This window comes from Salmo salar, chromosome 05 (assembly GCF_965601325.2).
Source record: "Salmo salar chromosome 05, fSalSal1, whole genome shotgun sequence".
Lineage (NCBI taxonomy): Eukaryota > Metazoa > Chordata > Actinopteri > Salmoniformes > Salmonidae > Salmo > Salmo salar.
Window position 1 is genome coordinate 54,848,663 of NC_138295.1, and position 19,269 is coordinate 54,867,931.

General features: G+C 42.3%; 1 pseudogene across 1 annotated transcript; it reads left to right on the forward strand.

Moving 5' to 3' along the window:
- The first annotated feature begins 3,021 nt into the window (after positions 1–3,021).
- LOC106604998 (granulocyte colony-stimulating factor receptor-like) lies at positions 3,022–15,787 on the forward strand (annotated as a pseudogene). The gene is made up of 19 exons (XR_014392255.1): positions 3,022–4,049; positions 5,343–5,502; positions 5,620–5,741; positions 6,047–6,125; positions 6,424–6,798; positions 7,685–7,814; positions 8,158–8,324; positions 8,579–8,742; positions 8,913–9,024; positions 9,329–9,411; positions 9,527–9,734; positions 10,111–10,299; positions 10,618–10,728; positions 11,105–11,251; positions 11,670–11,796; positions 13,005–13,025; positions 13,200–13,283; positions 14,825–14,906; positions 15,065–15,787. The product of XR_014392255.1 is annotated as a granulocyte colony-stimulating factor receptor-like (transcript).
- Positions 15,788–19,269: the final 3,482 nt, after the last annotated feature.

Here is a 19,269-nt window from a genome sequence, read left to right on the forward strand (position 1 = left end):
CAGGTAAGTTTGTTGAGTCTTTGTTTGGCAACATTATGAAAGGTTCTCCATTTTTTTTTTACTTGTAAAATAGGAACATAATTGGAAAATGCCATGGATACCCCCACTCAACTTAAACTGGTGACTGAACTAAGATTTGTTAAAGGCAATGGTATTGCTGTTGTGAATAGTTGTGTAGTTTTGGGTACCGGTAGTTAGGAGTACGGCAAACACCTTATTTCTTTGGTTCCTCAATATACATTTACCATATTACAATGTAGGCTATGTGTTACAGCACTACTTTTGGTGTCCCCCTCAGGAATTGCTCTTGAGAAAATGTCATGTAATTGTCCCCCCCAAAGTTGATATCAGATTTTCGCCCCTGCTCTCTGAATCTCGCTCAATTAATTAATGAGCCTACAAGACCGAATCGCAGAGCACCTAACAAATCAACGCTATTGGACATTATTCTAACGAATACCCCTCACAAATACACGATTGGGATATTCTGTAATGATGTCAGTGATCACTGTGCAATTGCTTCTGTTAGAAATACAAAAATGACCAAAGCCAAAATCCGTTTTATTTTTCAAAATACATTTTAGACAGTTTGACGAGCAAGCGTTACATATTCTGTACCAACATATTGACAAAGTCTGATTCCCGATGTTGACACTGCCTGGGACAATTTTTTTATATGAAAGTTGTGTCAATTTGTGATAAGCATGCCCTGTGAAGAAATGTAGAATCAATGGAAGGGTCAATCCCTGGTTTTCAGATAACTTGGCGAATTAATTAGAAAGAGAAATGTCTCTTAGGCTCAAGCTAGACATACAAATGTTCCTGTTGACTAAGCCTCCTTCAGAGCGCTAAGAAACGAAGGCACAGGATTGATCAGGAAGTCCAAATCAGAGTACTATTTAAATGCAGTCACAGAGAACCTAAACAACCCTACCAAGTTCTGGATGCTAATCAAATCAGTGTCAGGTTCTAATGTATCCTCTGGCCTTCCTGACCATTTTAATGATGGATTATAATTAAGTGAAGGATAACACCAATATTGTAGGGTTTTTAACAAGCACATCATATCTGCTGGTTCAGTTTTTGATAATGGTGGGGCCCAGGCTCATAGGCCCTCATGTGAACCATTTGATCTTTGAGCCTGTTTCTTATACTGAGTTCTATAAAGCACTAAAGGCTATAGACACTAAAAAGTCTGCAGGTCCAGACAACCTGGACCCCTACCTCTTAAAGACAGCAGCTGGTGTTATTACTGAACCTGTAGCTCACATTTTCAACTTGAGTCTCTTGACCAATTCCAAACCCAGCATTTGGAAATCAGCGTATGTCCTCCCACTGCTAAAGGGTGGAGATCCCTCAGATGCTGATAACTATTGTCCTATCTCTAAATTCCCTATCCTGGCCAAATCCTGGCCTCAAGAATAAAATTGGTCTGGTGTGTTAGAAATGCCGGGGACGATTCTGTTCTCAGTCCGCCACTGCCTTTTAATTAAGCACATATACTGCTCAAAAAAATAAAGGGAACACTTAAACAACACATCCTAGATCTGAATGAAAGAAATAATCTTATTAAATACTTTTTTCTTTACATAGTTGAATGTGCTGACAACAAAATCACACAAAAATAATCAATGTGAAAAAAAATTGCATGAATTGAAATGTATGCATTCACTACTGTAAGTCACTCTGGATAAGAGCGTCTGCTAAATGACTAAAATGTAAATGGATTTGGAGTCACACTCAAAATTAAAGTGGAAAACAACACTACAGGCTGATCCAACTTTGATGTAATGTCCTTAAAACAAGTCAAAAGGAGGCTCAGTAGTGTGTGTGGCCTCCACGTGCCTGTATGACCTCCCTACAACGCCTGGGCATGCTCCTGATGAGGTGGCGGATGGTCTCCTGAGGGATCTCCTCCCAGACCTGGACTAAAGCATCCGCCAACTCCTGGACAGTCTGTGGTGCAACGTGGCGTTGGTGGATGGAGCGAGACATGATGTCCCAGATGTGCTCAATTGGATTCAGGTCTGGGGAACGGGTGGGCCAGTCCATAGCATCAATGCCTTCCTCTTGCAGGAACTGCTGACACACTCCAGCCACATGAGGTCTAGCATTGTCTTGCATTAGGAGGAACCCAGGGCCAACCGCACCAGCATATGGTCTCACAAGGGGTCTGAGGATCTCATCTCGAAACCTAATGGCAGTCAGGCTACCTCTGGCGAGCACATGGAGGGCTGTGCGGCCTCCCAAAGAAATGCCACCCCACACCATGACTGACCCACCGACAAACCGGTCATGCTGGAGGATGTTGCAGGCAGCAGAACGTTCTCCACGGCGTCTCCAGACTCTGTCACGTCTGTCACGTGCTCAGTGTGAACCTGCTTTCATCTGTGAAGAGCACAGGGCGCCAGTGGCGAATTTGCCAATCTTGGTGTTCTCTGGCAAATGCCAAACGTCCTGCACGGTGTTGGGCTGTAAGCACAACCCCCACCTGTGGACGTCGGGGACTCATACCACCCTCATGGAGTCTGTTTCTGACCGTTTGAGAAGACACATGCACATTTGTGGCCTGCTGGAGGTCATTTTGCAGGGCTCTGGCAGTGCTCCTCCTGCTCCTCCTTGCACAAAGGCGGAGGTAGCGGTCCTGCTGCTGGGTTGTTGCCCTCCTACGGCCTCCTCCACGTCTCCTGATGTACTGCCCTGTCTCCTGGTAGCGCCTCCATGCTCTGGACACTACGCTGACAGACACAGCAAACCTTCTTGCCACAGCTCGCATTGATGTGCCATCCTGGATGAGCTGCACTACCTGAGCCACTTGTGTGGGTTGTAGACTCCGTCTCATGCTACCACTAAAGTGAAAGCACCGCCAGCATTCAAAAGTGACCAAAACATCAGCCAGGAAGCATAGGAACTGAGAAGTGGTCTGTGGTCACCACCTGCAGAACCACTCCTTTATTGGGGGTGTCTTGCTAATTGCCTATAATTTCCACCTGTTGTCTATTCCATTTGCACAACAGCATGTGAAATTTATTGTCAATCAGTGTTGCTTCCTAAGTGGACAGTTTGAGTTCACAGAAGTGTGATTGACTTGGAGTTACATTGTGTTGTTTAAGTGTTCCCATTATTTTTTTGAGCAGTGTAGTTTTGTAATTTGAATACACAACGGAAAACAATCACCTTAGGCTTAGGAAGACAGGTTCAATATGATGCTTGGAGCCCGAACAACATCTCTCCAAACACTCAGAATATACAAAAAAAAATACATTATTGAAGTGGCATAACTTAATAAAACAAACATTTTGGAATATTGTCAAACTTAGATAAACACACACTGATACAGATGAACAAACATACCTTCTCAGAACACTCGACCACACCGCAAACATTTCTTCAAAGACTTCATGGTCCCCAAAATGGTTGCCTTCAGAGAAAGCTTTAAGAGGTGCTTTTACATGCCTGTATTTTACAGAATGGTTTTGTTTTGAGCTCTTTCATAGAACATTCTCAAGTAATGCATGGAAATCTGTAGATAACATAATAATCAATGATATCAATTTGACAGTCTTTACTTTCCAGCTCTAAAATGTTAATTTTGTCCTCCACAAGAGTTGGATTAGCTTGTCTTTCTTTGAAGAGGACAGTGACAATTGACACCTATGATCCTCCAAATGTGAAAATCCGAAATATTCAAACTTAAAATATAATAATAATCTTTATTTCAAATAGTTTGACAAATGTATTGATCTCTTGTGGACAAACGCACGTAACATCAAGCATCTGACTCAATTACGTGAGATTTTTCTGGGTTTCCAAGATAACTTAATGAGCAATCTCAAGACGTTTAACTTGACTTCCCTATCTCTACTGTTATGGGCCCCACCACCCCACGTCATGTTATCTTTCCTGTATATGGTGAATTCAAAATAAGGATGTGGCTGGCTGTTCAATTCAAGTGGCCCTGAAACCTGAGCTCCATTCCGCCACTGTTCCATCTGATCCTATCTACACCAGAGTCTGATGAAAGTCTTTCTGGGTGCTGGGGCTGTGTGGTGAGTGGTGTTGCTCTCTAATTGATTTTCTTTATCTCTGAATCACTCTACCTACCAAGCCTTTCCTTCTGATTCACCTGAATCTAACAGAAGAGATGGGGGAACAGATCACAATATCTGTTATTGGTGAGTGAGTGAGTGAGTTTGAGAAGCTCCAATTAGGAAATTGAATCTCCCTGTTCAACTGTGTGGATATGTCAAATTATTTACTTATTGGTAATTGAATATGATTTAGTGTATTATGTCATCAGTATTTGTATCTAACTTGAAATGTTTTGAATCCAACCTGACGTCATGACCTCTTCAGTTTTAATGTAACAATTATACAACAATTTTGGCACTAATAGCTGATCACTATCTGCACTCATACTGCTTATACTCTTTTGGAATATTAATGGAAAAAACTATATCTCTCATTCTGGGATAGGTATAATATGTTTATGTGCAGTGAATATATGCTAAAGACGATGTGAAAGAGATTATTTTCCTCTTTCTGCTCTTTTGTTTTTATGACAAATTATTACTGATTGAGAGGTCTAGTGTCTCAGGTCACGTTCCAGCAAAGAAGATACCTCTAATGGAAAATGAATGGACAGATTGTCAAATAAGGATTTGTACATATCTCTGATCTGATCACCAAATGAACTAAAAGGACAATTGAAGATTTAGTCATAGCTTTAACTTTCTTACCCTGTTAGAGGATATTGCCTAATTGAGAAAGAGGGACTGTTGTAACATTTACCACAATGGCTTAAGAGAATAACACGTTTAAGGCGAGACAGAGGAACAAGGTATAGAACATGTTGAAATATTGTTCTCGACTCTATTCTATCTTTATCACACATCCATTACACAACCAAGGGTGTCAAAATCACTCTGAAACAGTAAGATGCTTTTGTGAGAATAATGTGCCATTATAGGTAGTTTGAGAAACAACCTTTTAGAGCACAAAAGTCCACCCCATAAACGACATTATAAAATCCAACCATTCTATGGAATGCCTATAACCATAGCATCTAAAGGTACTCAAACTTTTACATAAGTTAAGCTTGTTTATTGAACATTCTGACATTTGTATTACACTGATAAGTTAGCCTCTAGAAGGAAAATATATCATAACCCTGCTTTCCTTTAATGGAAAATAGGAAATTGGCATTCTCATATGCGTTCAAATGTAAAAACTTTTTTTCTGTCCATCTTGCTCTCGCTCTCTCGTTCTCTCTCTCACTCTCTGTCTGTCACTCTCTCTCTCTCTCTCTCTCTCTTTGTCACTTTCTCTTTCTCTCAAGGCAGCAAGGCACATTTAGGAGCCGAAGGCAATTAGCGCCCTGCAATAATAAGGCGAAACACTGCAAAGGAGGAAGAGCGAAGTGGAGGCCTTTATGCAGACAGCTGATAAGCAGTAAATAGAAGAAGACTTCAAAGGCCTCGAATCATGCATCCACTACATGGGGTGCGTCCCAAATGTAGAGTGTACCTGAATACAACCCAGAAGCCCCCAGTCAACTCCCAGAAGGGGACAGTCCCACATGACAGACAGGAAATAACCATCCTTTCTTTTTCCTCACAGAACATATGGAGACACAAGCATGACCTGAGGGAATTAACTGATGGCCATTGGTGACTGGTGCACTCTCATCTTTAGAATCAAAGTCTTTAAGTCATTAACACATTTCCTATGACTGTGGAATTGTGAGTATCCCAGTGTTTGTTTGTTTGTTTGTTTGTTATAGACAGCTGTCTAATCTTTTTTTCCCCTCGTAATTTCCGTGTGTCAGTTGTGTATGATGCATCTTCACTCATGTCAGCTTGTAGTGTCAAACAGTATGTTCAGGTTTGAAAAAATATAGTCATTATCATTTCCATTGCTATTTATACACTGTTGTACATCAATAAGAGCCCCGGAATTTCAAATGTTGTTTTGATTCCATTGAATGTAATGTACTTTCACCCTTTCTTCTTCAAAATCACTCATTTCACATCTTCCCCTCTCACAGGTTTGTATCACCATGGCATCAGCCTGGATTACAATGTTTGCCACGCTGCTGCTGGAATTTGTGAATGGAACGAAAGATGGTGAGTGCTGTCTTTGTAATAAATAACCTTCTCTAAATGGCAACACCTTGCAGCAGTAGCAAAGACAATAGAATAGACATTTCACATCCCATTGTCTTAAAAATGTTGTTTTTAAATAGAAATCTTGAAAATATCAATGTAATTTCAGTTTCACTGAGACATGGGAATATAGACAAGAAATATGGAGCTGTATCTCACAATAACTCATTTATTTGGTGGCTTAAAGAGCCCTTTTTCCACCTCCCTCAATGTTGCTGATGCATTGATCTGCTCTTGGCTCTCTTTCCTTTCCTGACAGAGGTTCAGACGTCTCCATCTGTGCGGGTACACACCTCCGCCCCTGTGGTGACCTTGGGGTCACCGGTGACTGCCTCTTGTGTCATCAGAGATGACTGCCCCCTCATAAAGGGACAAGCCGTTCACATTGTCTGGCACCTCAGCCAACGCCTTATTCCCAGCAGTTCTGCAGCAGCCAATGAGTATGGTAGAAACACTGCAGCGGCCAATGAAAGTGGCTGGATCTCCACAGTTTTATATTCTGTGGCCAATCAGAGTGGCTGGAACTCAACAGTGTTTATACCTAGCTTCACGGACACCAGTGGATATCTCACGTGCTGTGTCCTCCACACCTTCCCGTGCCAGATCGTAGGAGCAGTGGAGATAAGAGCTGGATGTGAGAGAGATTTTTTTTGTTTCTTTGTTTATCCCTGTTCAGTGGTGTGCTGTATGTATAGTCGACAATAGCTCCATTATCATTCATAGTAAGGGATATCCCTTACCCCACATAAAAAAGATTACAGATGGGACCATGGTAAAGAATGACATTTCTTTATTTTATTTTAAAAAAAAATCATGTTGGAATGAAAAAATGCAGGTCTGTCTTGCAGTGCCACACCTCCCTGGTTTTCCTCATGTCCAACATCAAGTATTGAACATGCTGTACTTTCATTTCAAGGAGCAGTTCTGAGAAATCTAAGTGTACTGAGCATAAATTAAGAATAAATTAAAATATTTTTAAAGGTAGACTCAGTGGATATTGAGATGAGCGAGATGCAAGACTTCGCTCTCACACGGTCACAAACAGTATCTACGGGTTCGCCTCACGCTGTTATAGCGTGGTACCCACAGGACCAAAACAGCTGTGAAGTTGAGCGTCTTAGTTATTGCGGAAATTGACCCACAATGCTGTTTACTTTCTGCATCTACTTCATGTCGCTGAGTCTATCTTTACATGTTTTAAACATGCTCTTCACCTCAGATAAAGAATAAAAACCTGAACTGATAATAAACAGTTCTGTAATGTAGTTCTGAAGATTTTATCAGCTGCTGATCCAAAATCAAATTAAATGTAATTTTAAAGCTCTTTTTACCTCAGCAGATGTCACAAAGTGCTTATACAGAAACCCAGTCTAAAACCCCAAACAGCATGCAATAAGATGTAGAAGCACGGTGGCTAAGAAAAACTCCCTAGAAAGGCAGGAACCCCCCAGGCTCTGAGGGGTGAGCGCTAACTAACTTTAACATTGTTTTGCTCACCCCAATAATTGTTATTTCTATAGTTCCACCCCCAGCACCACAGAACCTTAGCTAACTCACTAACCTTACCAAACTGGAAACCCTCTCATGCCAATGAGACCCAGGACAGGACACCCACCTGCCCACACAGTACACTCTTTACACTGAGATCAGGTAACAAGTAGCTATTGGTGGAGAACAAGTGAATCTGTTGTATTTTTTAAATTTACATTTACATGTCAAATGTAAGTGTATATTGTAATTACGATGCTATTTATTAAATGCTTTCTTGGACAATCTAGCTACTTTGCCAGTTAGGGCCACTGTACTATAAATGCCTGCATATGTGTGGTGGTTATCCAAAGAGAACCAGTTTAGATGTTACTTCCAAGATGGTTTCTGTGGCAACCTACTAATATCACTATGCATAGGTGTGGAGGTTATCCAAAGAACTTAAAGGGGAAGATGCATAACTGTTATTTGCTCAAGAAGTTGTATTCTTTCTTCATCTAAACAGGGATTTACCAGAGAGCAACACTTACGTGCTGCCGCCAGGGGTACATCACTACAGTATACCACGTACCGGTTTTGTTCTCTTCTCAGAGATAGAAATATATGTCAAGGCGGTGAATGCCTTGGGTCAAGCCACCTCAACACCTTTGCTTCTGGAGCCAATGGAGTCAGGTAAGGAAGTAGTGATTTGGACTGTGATTTACAGGAGATGGTGTCCATATTAGGACAGCCTCAGTCACACGGACTTGGTGTCACTTGTGACTCTGAAGCTGTCTTAGTACAGACACTGTAAAGATTGTTATTCTGAAGCTCACTGCATTCTTTAAACCTAAAAGACAAAGCCTTATGTACGAGTACTTTGTGGCATTGTATTGAGATTAAGCTTTTCACATCATAGGAGTTCTAATATAACTCTCATATTGCAGCCAAGTTTGACCCTCCAAAAGTTCTGAAGGTCCAAGCAGAGCCAAACAGGTATGGCTGCCTAAGGCTCAGCTGGGGTCTCTCTGAACAGCAAGCGTGGGTGACCATTGTGACCTTGGAGGTGCAACTGAAAACAGCAAACAGCAAGCAGTGGAGTGAAGGACCAGTAAGAGAATGTCCATTGCAACCATTTGAACAAAAATGATTTTGATTAAACAACATTAACAATACATTATCATACCAACTGTACTAGGTAACCATAAATATTATTACATTACTGTGAGTGTGTGTATATGTATGTTTGTGTGTGCGTGCGCACGCGTGCATGTGTGTTAGGTCCCAGTGCCCCGCTTAATGCTCCACGGGACAGAGTACCACATCCAGATACGGGTCAGGTATCACCAGAGTCCATGGAGCGAATGGAGTAACAGCAATACTGCAGGGGTATGTCCTGCATCAATTCTGTTTAATGTAATGTCACTTATCACTCCCATGGTACAAATCTTTTAATCTATTTCTTATTGTTCCGTTCATTGGGTTTACTTTTCACTCTATGCTAATGAAATGTCCCACATTTTCTATCCCACTTTTTACAGCTCTGGTAGAATGTATGTATTGACTATGTATTTTACTAGCTCTTTGGAAGTGAATTTCTAGCCTACACCTGTCTAGTCTGGAAGAATTCTCCTCACACAACTGAGAGGCACAAACATTTGATGAGTTTCAAAATGGACACTTCTGCTTCTTTTCAGCTCCCACCGGACGACTCGACTCCTGGATGAAGGTATCTAGGGAGCAGAGGCAAAACCATCTCAGTGTATACTTGTTTTGGAAGGTAAGAACGACACACAGAACCCACTCAAATTTGACACATCACAAACTTTAATATTTCCTGTGATCGTGGTACACAACTTGCCTTTCCTCATTCATCTCCTTTCTTCCTTTTGTAGCCATCGAAGCAGTTCCATGCCAATGGCAAGATCCTGTCCTATGTTGTCTCGCGCCAGAGACAACCCACGAAAAAGGGACAGTTGTGCGTCACATTGGATAGCCACTGTGTTTTCCAGCTTCCCAGGGGGGCAAGGAAAGTTTTCCTCAGTGCTGGGAACGCTGCAGGGACATCCAGCCCTACTGAGGTGGAAGTGTTCCAACACAGAGGTAATCTTAATTATTAGTTTGAGTAAAATATCTCTTTATACACAATCTTTTAGCATTTTGTTCATTAGTCCACTGTCTACTGCATATGTATCAGCATTATGGTAATAGCTTCATCTGATTGGCTGGGTGGAAATGTCACCATATTTCTTACACCTATGCAATCCTCTGATCTAGGCTAGGGGTCAATTCAGAAATCAGAATATATGTATAAGCTGTGTGTTATGACAGCGTCCCAAACACCCTATTCTCTATTTAGTGCACTACTTTTGAGTCCTATGTGCACTATACAGGGAATATGATGTCATTTGAGAATCAATCTGTGTCTTCAAGCTTACCTGTGACATATTGTGTGGTAAATATCGGCATCTGTCCCCAGTTCTGGCAGCAGTCTCTGACGTCAATGTCCTTCCTCATGATGAGAGATCACTACTGGTCCAGTGGACAAGCATACATTCATCCAGTGTCACAGGCTATGTGGTGGAGTGGAGGCCATTGTGGAAAATGGACCCTTCCCTCATCTTGTTTGACCACATTGACAGGAATCAATCCAGCACTCTAATATCAGGTATGGTTTATGTCAGTTATAAGGTATACATACATACTGTGGTTTCATTCACCTGTCATGTGTCTCTAGTTCTGTGTTAGAAGTTTGTTGGAGGACTATGTACTTCTTTTATATACAATTCTCCTGGCTGCACAATGAATTTATCTGCAGGGACAGTAACGTTTTAAGCTTGTGAGTGTATCAGCTTGTGAGTGTGTTCTCTAGTTTGTTGTTTGAGTTGATCTGTGCAGACTTTTTCTTTGCAGGATTTGTCCACATGCTATGAGCTTAATAATTAAGGACTTGGATCCACTGTTATCTCTTTCTTCTTATCTACAGAGAGCATCGAGCCATACAATCCCTATGGGATCTCTCTGTATCCTAGGTATCCTAGGTATAAGGACGGAATTGGCCTTCCTCAAACCGGCGAGGCGTACTCTAGACAAAAGGGTGAGTCGGTAAACACTAACCCTTACACCTTGGACTTTGTAAGATCTTTACGATATCAAAGGAGGTGTTGCAGGCTTCCTTTGAGTCAATCAGGTGCGAATCAGCTGCAAAGCACACTGATGAAAGGTGGTACAATGCTTCCCTCTATTGGAGACATAGAGCAAATTACACCTCTGCATACTTCTACCAGCATTACTATAAGCTTATTCTATTCTATTTATATCAAACACCTACATTATAGCTCTTTGTCAGCATGACAATACCAACAAATCAGAACGCTGTTAGGTTTATGACATTATATAATTGATATGGTAATCGCCACTACTTTTATTGCCATTTAATCCATATAGTCCTCAATGTTCTTTGTTTACGGCAGCCCCATCTGCCGCCCCAAATCTGAGGGTGAGGGAGACGTTGCATTCTCGTATTGAGCTTACCTGGGAGGAAATTACACTATGCCAGAGGAATGGGATCGTGCAGAGCTACCAGGTCTTCTACTGGGATGAGCGGGGAAACACCAAAGGTGGAAAGATGCGTATTGTGATGCTGTTGATGATACAACTATAGATGACTGAAAGTTCATACAAAAGCCTTATTTTGCCAGGCTGTCATTGTAAATAAGTATTTAGGTCACACTGTATATGGATAGTCTAGATGCTCTACAGATGGTCATACTATCAACAAACTTCCTGTTGATAAGCGACTGCTTTCTAAGGTTATGGTTAGGTTTAGAATAAGGGTTAGGGTAAGGGTTAAGTTTAGGGTTAGGATAATGGTTAAAGTTAGGGTTAGAGCTAGGGTTAAGGTTAGATAGTGGAGCATCTACAGATGGACTAACTATCCAAATAAAGTGTTCCCAGTTTTTATTCCCAACTGACTCGCCTGGTTAAATAAATAAACATGTAAATTCATACTGCAGTTGCTGTGTCCCTCTTTTACAGTTGTGACTGCTGAGCTGGGAAAGAGGAGGGTGGTTCTAAGAGAGCTCAGCCCTTCATCCTCATACAAAGCCTTTATTATGGTTAGCACAGGTGGCGGGAGTCTGAACGGATCAAAGGTTACCCTCAACTGAACCAATGGGTTGGTATTAGAATGTTGTCAATAAGAGTAAAGTGCTTTTAAATAAAAGTAGTATGCAGTGTTATTTGAGGACTAGTCTCGCTTGCCAAACTCATGGCGCTCCACCCTATGTGGGGTCAGATACTGCATCTGGAAATTGTCTAAAACATATATCCTAAATCTAAATACATATATTTTCAGATGCCTTTGCTATTTACATTTACATTTAAGTCATTTAGCAGACGCTCTTATCCAGAGCGACTTACAAATTGGTGCATTCACCTTATGATATCCAGTGGAACAACCACTTTACAATAGTGCATCTAAATCTTTTAAGGGGGGGGGGGGGGGGGGGTTAGAAGGATTACTTTATCCTATCCCAGGTATTCCTTAAAGAGGTGGGGTTTCAGGTGTCTCCGGAAGGTGGTGATTGACTCCGCTGTCCTGGCGTCGTGAGGGAGCTTGTTCCACCATTGGGGTGCCAGAGCAGCGAACAGTTTGGACTGGGCTGAGCGGGAACCGTGCTTCCTCAGAGGTAGGGGGGCCAGCAGGCCAGAGGTGGATGAACGCAGTGCCCTTGTTTGGGTGTAGGGCCTGATCAGAGCCTGAAGGTATGGAGGTGCCGTTCCCCTCACAGCTCCGTAGGCAAGCACCATGGTCTTGTAGCGGATGCGAGCTTCAACTGGAAGCCAGTGGAGAGAGCGGAGGAGCGGGGTGACGTGAGAGAACTTGGGAAGGTTGAACACCAGACGGGCTGCGGCGTTCTGGATGAGTTGTAGGGGTTTAATGGCACAGGCAGGGAGCCCAGCCAACAGCGAGTTGCAGTAATCCAGACGGGAGATGACAAGTGCCTGGATTAGGACCTGCGCCGCTTCCTGTGTGAGGCAGGGTCGTACTCTGCGAATGTTGTAGAGCATGAACCTACAGGATCGGGTCACCGCCTTGATCACGCCAAGGTTCTTAGCACTCTGGGAGGAGGACACAAGGGAGTTGTCAACCGTGATGGCGAGATCATGGAACGGGCAGTCCTTCCCCGGGAGGAAGAGCAGCTCCGTCTTGCCGAGGTTCAGCTTGAGGTGGTGATCCGTCATCCACACTGATATGTCTGCCAGACATGCAGAGATGCGATTCGCCGCCTGGTTATCAGAAGGGGGAAAGGAGAAGATTAATTGTGTGTCGTCTGCATAGCAATGATAGGAGAGACCATGTGAGGATATGACAGAGCCAAGTGACTTGGTGTATAGCGAGAATAGGAGAGGGCCTAGAACAGAGCCCTGGGGGACACCAGTGGTGAGAGCGCATGGTGCGGAGACAGATTCTCGCCACGCCACCTGGTAGGAGCGACCTGTCAGGTAGGACGCAATCCAAGCGTGGGCCGCGCCGGAGATGCCCAACTCGGAGAGGGTGGAGAGGATCATCTTGATAGTTATTTCCTCTGGTGTTGGGCTGTCATTGCTCATCATTATCTCAGTTCTGGCCTGTGTCGTGTCTTTGGGGTACCATTAAACTGAAGACATGTTTATCAATTAACTCCCTGTAATTATTATCACACAATTAAACTGAATAATCGTTGAATTGTAATTAACTAGGAGATCGGGGCACCAAGGAAAATATTCAGATTACAAAGTTATAATTTTCCTAATATAACTTTCCTATATTATAACATTATATATTATATTCTATTATAGTATAGGCCGATTATCTTCTGGTTTAAATGGTGTATTTTACCTCGCGTCCAGTCTCATTCCAAACGTCGTAAATTGTTGTATCTGCACAAACCCAGTCTTTACTAAAATCATCCATACATCAATTGTCTTAAAATCATTTATTTACTAAACTAAGTAATTCACAGAAAGTATACAAACAGTAATTATCATCACAAAGAATTGGTAGAGTAATGTGCCCTAGTGGTCTAAACAGGCCTGGCTGGTGTCTTGTAGAACAATGGGTCATAAAAGGTCACAGAGTTCATTAATATTAACAATTGATATGCTAATCCTTTGCACATGAACGCTCACTCATTCGGGAACAACTGCAATCAATATATATTTACGCTCAGTGTGTCGTCGGGATCCTTGTTGAAGCGTCGTTCTGTTGGAGTCTCTCTCTCTCTCTCTCTCTCTCTCGATTAGAATGGATCTTTCAAAGCGACATTCATTAATGTCGTCATAGAATGGATGTTTCGTCGGTCTTCGCGTTCAATGATATAATTTCTAGCTGCAGACTATTAATTCATATCAAAGACTTGTTCTTATTCTGTCGGTATCAATGGTCTAAAAGTTAACCACGTGGTATAGTTCACTTTCAGTAGCGGAATTGGATGGTCAAACCTATTGGCCAACTCGCAATGGAGTGGAGGCCTGGTCTCAAGAAATGTAAATCAGGGTGGGTTTTATAGTGAACATAGAACAGGCTTGTCACATGACGCCTGGTCCTGTCTTTGTCCCTGGGGGCGTGCCGATGACTGAGTTAAGCTTGGTACAGAAATACAATTCTATCACATTAACATCAGTACATAGCATCTCAATGTATTACAAATAGCTTTATCCTTATTAATACATTCTATACAACCATTTGGATGCAAGTCCCATCGCTGAGGCTATTATATAAACAGTTTTATGGTAATATGGCTATATTGTCTCTTCTGAGTATCACAAAATTGTACCAAGCGGACCAGTTCGTAGCTGGATTCTTCACCAGTCTTCCATACCTTCTCCAGAACACAAATGTCGCTTGGCTCCCCAATTCTGTGAGTTGGAAGAATTTCCTGTGTCTCTCTATGGGCCATGTGGCAAGAGATTCTCCTCTTAGAGTTTTTACAACCCCTTCACACAGGGCCTGGGTGGGGGGGAGGTAGGTTGGGGGATGGTGCAAGGGGGAGGGGGTCAACTGTCCTCCCTGTACTCAAAGAGGCCAACGTCATGACACCTGCTTCTCAACACATGAACGGTGAGAACTCAACATTGACTTCATGTCAGTAAATACTTGTGTGTTTGTGCTATTTAAAAACAATACAAGTTTCTGTACCCATCTGAAGGTTGAAAATGTGCTTTTGGCCCAAGATCCCTGACCCTGCCAACAGCAGCATCAAGAGCTGGACCACGTTGGATTCAATGCAGGTGCAGTATTCGGATTATCATGACAAAGCATGTATTCAGTGTGTGTTGGTAATCCCTAAGCAGAAGGTTTACTAATCTTCTAGGCATTTATGCATCTATTCTATTTAATGTTTCTGTGGTTTGACCAAGGAGATGCATGTTTCTTTTTCTCTTTGAAGGATATTCCCCCTGTTCAGGACATGCAGGAATCCAGCCTGGTCTATCTCTCCCATCTCAGCCTCCTGGACCTGCCCAAGAAGGGTCTCGAGAAGAGGGGTGGCGAGATCACCGATGACCCCTGGTGCCGCTGCAGTGGCACCAGTGACCTGGGCAAGTCCATATGTGGCTCCCCCCATGCCCTCAGCCCTAGCTACTTAGGGTCACACCAACACTCTGTTCCGTATGCCACTGTGGTCTGTGATAGCCCGTACTCAATTCGGCCACCAAGCCAATCCCATGTCTACCTGCGCTCAGAGTCCACACAACCACTCCTGGAGGTGGAGCTCGAGGAGCCCTCTAGCCCAAAGGAGTACCAGAATGTTCCCGTCCGTGGGACATCTGGGGAGCAAGTTTCCTTTAGAGAATGTCAGGATGACAGCCCAGGAAAGGGAGAGTTATGCACTCTTTGGGATGACTTTCCCTTGATTAGGGCTTTGGCAATGAATGATGTTCAAAGTGAAACCTAATCAGTGGTATTGAGATTTTGAAATGTATGCAAGATATGTGAGATGTTTGTCACAGAATGGCAGATACATGTTCAACACCAATTATGTTTTCAAGACAGGGATACAACATCTAGTGTGCTGTACCTGTAGCATCTCTCTATACTGTGTGAATGTTAGTGCTACAAAAAAGTGCATTGAAAAAGTGTAATTAATAAAGTTTTATTTTTTATGAGTGTTCATGTTGATCAATATTTTGTCTCTTCTGGTCTGTTGTAAATCAAGTAAATGTCTGATCAATACATACAACTCTAAACATATTGTCATTTCTAATGCTAATACAGAGGCACCAATAAATTGTCCTGTACAGTTAGTGTATGCTGTTTTCATATACATTCCTTTATGTCTAAGCTTCTAAGGCAGGGATCCCCAACTGGTGGCCCGTGTGCCAAATTTGGGCCACGGTTGGTTTTATTTGGCGCCCCAAGTTTGAGCAAAAAAATGTTTTTAATTTTAAAAAATTACATTTTCATTGTTGGACATTAGACTGTAAAAACAGCAGAAAATCAGCTCCACGTGATTTTAATTTGGAAATCTTTTCCCAAGTATTCCCATGCACAGGGGTGCAACTTTCACTGGGGACAGGGAGGTCATGTCCCCCCACATTTTGAAATATCATTTTTGTCCCCCCCAATTCTATCATTGCAAATGTGATACAAAAGAATGGCAACGGTGTACTTTAGGACCATGAGGATTCCTCTGAGCAGTTGGGAAGGCAAGTTTTTTTCAGTGCAATGTGAGTTTTATTTATTTTTTGGCAATGAAACATCACTGATCTGTCAGTTTCCCTAGCTAATGATCTACTTTTCACACTGACACAGTAACAAACAGCTCTCGGGTTAAATGCTTCACTGTCATGGTGCACAGTAGAGGTCTGTGGGAATGATCTCGTCATCCCACTCCCACCTGCACTGGCTGGCTTTCTGTCCAACTCCCACCCCCTACCAGAAGAACTGGTCCCAAACCCAGCCATGGTCTCAGCAATTTTGCGCCCTATAGGCAATATCAAATGAGCAAAAATAACTTAAGAAAGAGGTTAAATTAACAGAAGTTCTCACATGGCCCTTATATTGTATTACAGGGCCATATCAGCCAATATGCTAGATGAGGTTTGAAGAGAGCAGAGTTGGAGAGACTTGTACTTTCTCTTGAGGTATTTATAAAGCCTACCTTTTAGGAGTGGGAAGATTTTCAGACAAAGAAATATGGGAAATAAATATTTAGGCCTATTTCTAGGCAATGTAGTAAACTATAGCCTAATCATAAGCCTATTTAGGAAGGACATTTCCTTGGAAAGATAACTGCTCCGTGCATAGGTTATAGCCTACTTTATTTGAGACCACACACTGTCACGACTTCTGCCGAAGTCAGTCCCTCCTTGTTCGGGTAGCGTTTGGCGGTCGACGTCACCAGTCTTCTAGCCATCGCCGCTCCACCTTTCATTTTCCAGTTGTTTTGTCTTGTTTTCCTGCACACCAGGTTTTCCTTTCATCATCATTACTATGTGTATTTAGCCATGTGTTCCCTCCATGTCTGTGTGGGGTATTGTTTATTGTAGAGGTTGGCACACTTCCGGCTGGTTTGCGCCGGGTTTTGTGTTATACCCGTGCTTTGTGGCAGCCGGTACTTTGTTCTTGGGTTTTGTACTTTGTGCAGCCTTACTTGTGCATTGGGCATTTGTTTTGTGACGCGGTTGCGTTATGTTCATCTCATTGCCTAAGTAAAGTGCTTTGTCCACTCATTTCTGCTCTCCTGCGCCTGACTTCCATGCACCAGCTACACCCACCATTGACACATGCGCACCTGATCTCGGAGGTATGGCTACTGAACTGAAAGCAGCAAGAATGACTGACAGCAACACTTGCTACGTTTTGCATAGGTCTATTGGGAATTGCCTATCTTTTAGAAGGTCGATTTGCAGGCAAAGACAAATAAATGTGTACTAAAAATGTATTGAAAATGAAAAGGCACAACGCTCGCTCCCCATAGTAGCCTAACTTATATGCACCTTGTGCTCTTTTCTTTTCAATGATGATTACATTTTTTTATTGTACTTCGACTCACGTTGGTTGAGCGCCCTCCACACCTTTCCATTATCAATATTTATTCACAGACACTGTAGTAGACTACAGTCTAATCCTATTTAAGTTAATTTCATATTCAAGTTAACTGCCACGTGATTCTTTGCCCATGTAGGCAGCCTACTCTATTTCAGTTAGACCACACATACTAGGCACACTTGAACTCTAATGCCAAACTAGGAGAGGTAGGTTACTGAAGTTGAAGCAGCGAATTCTGAGTGTGTGAATAATGCAAAAAACATGTCCTTTTAATACAGTAAGTAGACTAACCTCTCTGGGCTAGGCGGGACGAATTCGTCCCACCTACGTAACAGCCACTTGCAGCCTGTGGCGCGATTTTCAAAACCTTAAAAATCCTATTACTTCAATTTCTCAAACATATGACTATTTTACAGCTATTTAAAGACAAGACTCTCGTTAATCTAACCACACTGTCCGATTTCAAAAAGGCTTTACAACGAAAGCAAAACATTAGATTATGTCAGCAGAGTACCAAGCCAGAAATAATCAGACACCCATTTTTCAAGCCAGCATATAATGTCACCAAAACCCAGAAGACAGCTAAATGCAGCACTCACCTTTGATGATCTTCATCAGATGACAACCCTAGGACATTATGTTATACAATACATGCATGTTTTGTTCAATCAAGTTCATATTTATATCAAAAACCAGCTTTTTACATTAGCATGTGACGTTCAGAACTAGCATACCCCCCGCAAACTTCCGGGGAATTCGCTAACATTTTACTAAATTACTCACGATAAACGTTCACAAAAAGCATAACAATTATTTTAAGAATTATAGATACAGACCTCCTCTATGCACTCGATATGTCCGATTTTAAAATAGCTTTTTGGTGAAAGCACATTTTGCAATATTCTAAGTACATAGCCCAGGCATCACGGGCTCGCTATTTAGACACCCGGCAAGTTTAGCACTCACCATAATCATATTTACTATTATAAAAGTTTCATTACCTTTTGTTGTCTTCGTCAGAATGCACTCCCAGGACTGCTACTTCAATAACAAATGTTGGTTTGGTCCAAAATAATCCATCGTTATATCCGAATAGCGGCGTTTTGTTCGTGCGTTCCAGACACTATCCGAAATGGTAAAGAAGTGTCGCGCGCATGGCGCAATTCGTGACAATAAAATTCTAAATATTCCATTACCGTACTTCGAAGCATGTCAACCGCTGTTTAAAATCAATTTTTACGCCATTTTTCTCGTAGAAAAGCGATAATATTCCGACAGGGAATCTCCTTTTCGGCAAACAGAGGAAAAAAATCACAAAGGCGGGGGCGGTCGGGTCATGCGCATAAGCCCAGAGTCCCTTGATCGGCCACTTGAGAAAGGCGATAATGTGTTTCAGCCTGGGGCTGGAATGACGACATTCTGTTTTTTCCCGGGCTCTGAGAGCCTATGGAAGACGTGGGAAGTGTCACGTTAGAGCAGAGATCCTTAGTAAAAGATAGAGATGGAAAAGAAGTTCAAGAAATGGTCAGACAGGCCACTTCCTGTAAAGGAATCTCTCAGGTTTTGACCTGCCATTTGAGTTCTGTTATACTCACAGACACC